This window comes from Lactuca saligna, unplaced genomic scaffold, assembly GCF_052625555.1.
Source record: "Lactuca saligna cultivar CGN05327 unplaced genomic scaffold, ASM5262555v1 scaffold_30, whole genome shotgun sequence".
Classification (NCBI taxonomy): domain Eukaryota; kingdom Viridiplantae; phylum Streptophyta; class Magnoliopsida; order Asterales; family Asteraceae; genus Lactuca; species Lactuca saligna.
Genome location: NW_027629853.1, coordinates 180001 through 182500, shown reverse-complemented (window position 1 = coordinate 182500; position 2500 = coordinate 180001).

The window sequence follows — 2500 nt, the reverse complement described above, 5'->3', positions numbered from 1 at the left end:
GATAATTTCAACACGCCATGATGATACTGAATGTCTGACAATGCTTCCTGATAATGCTTGCTTCCTCAGCGTCATCAGTGCTAAACCAATGCTAGCTACGCTTAGGCACCAACCGCACGTCTAACAAGGATAGACTAGCGTACCATAGTAGTATCACAAAAAGCAACACATGCCACTTTAACGCCTATCGTTTCCCAATCATCAGCACAAATCAAATGCTGGCTAGCACCAGTAGCACGTCAAACATAGATCAGCAAGCACATCATCATCGAATTGCCACACAAACAGCACCATCCCAAACTTCCAAAGCTAGACCACAACCCTGGATCGGTGTCGCAGAGACCTAACGAGGCATCCCCACACCACGCCAAGGCCCCCACTCGGAGGGGTATTATGCCACCGACTAGGAATCAAGCAACAGTCACCCAAGCTCGCGCTCAAAGGCAGTCTGGCACCTTCATCCCTTGCCATGCTCACCCACTGCTCCCCCCCTATATATACATATTGCACAAGGAGCTTGGTGACAGCAACACCCATTGCTTTCCCTGAGGATGTATATTTCTTAGTATGCGCACGGCGTCGAGGCACAGGTGAAGCCAACGGCGCTAGTTTCTGCGCCCTATGTCGAGGAAAATCAAGGCAACGGGCTAGTGTATGGGCACAACGTCGAGGAGACTCAAGGAGATGGGGCTATTTTTCAGGTCACCGTTCGAGAAATCAAGGCAACGTGTTGGGGGGGATGGCCTCTTTCATGGGTCGTGGGGCTTGGCTTGGCTTGCCTCGTGTGTGCTCGATACAGCCTCACGATTCTTATTTGCCCATCAACCATGCCGGGCACCTATGAGAATGAGACCCCATGGTACCCCCTATATATACATATTGCACAAAGAGCTTGGTGACAGGAACAGACATTGATTTCCCTGATGATGCATAATTTTTGGACACACACGACTTGGGGGCGAGGGGACACGGGAGTGGGGCGCCAATGGGGGGCGTTTTGGCCCCATTTTCGTCAAGAGCGGGCGTCTTGGCCATGCCTCGAGCGTGCCAGCCTCGAGAGCCTTGGGCGCTGGACATCCTTGGGGCGCCAATGGGCAGCAGTCCCATGGTTCCCCTATATATACATATTGCACAAAGAGCTTGGTGACAGGAACAGATATTGATTTGCCCAGGGATGCATAATTGTGCGAAATCGTCCATAACTCGCTCGAATTAATTCGGATTGACACAAAATTTTGTAGGGATGCTTTTTATTATAAATGAAAAGCTTTGAAATGAAAAAAAAAAACAAAATGTCATGTTTGAGGCGTAAATGTTTGTGTCCTATCCTTGGTCACGCCTTGAAGCGTTGGTTCCCTACTTGTTGGAATGTCGCTCAAATCAAGTAGGAATGCCATTGAAACATTGTGTGGGTCATTGTTAACATAGACGAATGGACTTGAAATGAAAATATATCATATTTGGGTTTTTGTCCCTGTCGCCTGGTGATAGGCAGGCAGATAAGGCTTTTAGGTATTCATAGGTGGCTTAGATGAACTCGAAAGAACACGAGTTGATCGGATTGGAACTCATATATTCAATTTACTATGTACTAAGTAGGAACTACACTTTGCTCCCTTCATCGTTTGACTTGCTTAGAAATCTGCTCATGGTTTGTCAAGGCCCCTTGTTCCTTAGACCGATGAGGATGGGATTGGGTTGCTCATGGGCATGTGTGTGGCAAGATGCCTTGTTCCATTGGTCGTTCATGGGTGTTCGTGTACGAAGTAAACTTGTTCCCTTGGTCGTTCATGGGGTTGTGTGTGGGAAGAAGCCTTCTTCACTTGGTCGTTCATGTGTGTTTGTTTGGGAGGTAGCCTTGTTCCCTTGGTCGTTCATGGGAATGTGTGTGGCAATACGCATTGTTCCTTGGTCGTTCATACCCTTGTTCCCTTGGTCGTTCATGGGTCTGTGTGTGGGAAGAGGCGTTGTTCACTTGGGTAGCCTGCTTGCCTTGCCAGCCCCATATGCATTGTTCCCTTGGTCGTTAGTGGATGGGTTTGTGTGTGGCATGGTGCCTTGTTCCCTTGTGTGGCCTGACTGCTTGGCTTGACATGACCTAGCCTTGCCAGCCTCACATCCATTGTTCACATTGGTCGTTCATGGGCATGTGTGTGGCAAGGTGCCTTGTTCCCTTGGTCGTTCATGGGGTTGTGTGTGGGAAGAAGCCTTGTTCCCTTGGTCGTTCATGTGTGTTTGTTTGGGAGGTAGCCTTGTTCCCTTGGTCGTTCATGGGAATGTGTGTGGCAATACGCATTGTTCCTTGGTCGTTCATACCCTTGTTCCCTTGGTCGTTCATGGGTCTGTGTGTGGGAAGAGGCGTTGTTCCCTTGGTCGTTCGTTCATGGGTTTGTGTGTGGCAAGGTGCCTTGTTCCCTTGTGTAGCCTGACTGCTTGGCTTGACATGACCTAGCCTTGCCAGCCTCACATCAATTGTGTAGCCTGACTGCTTGGCTTGCCG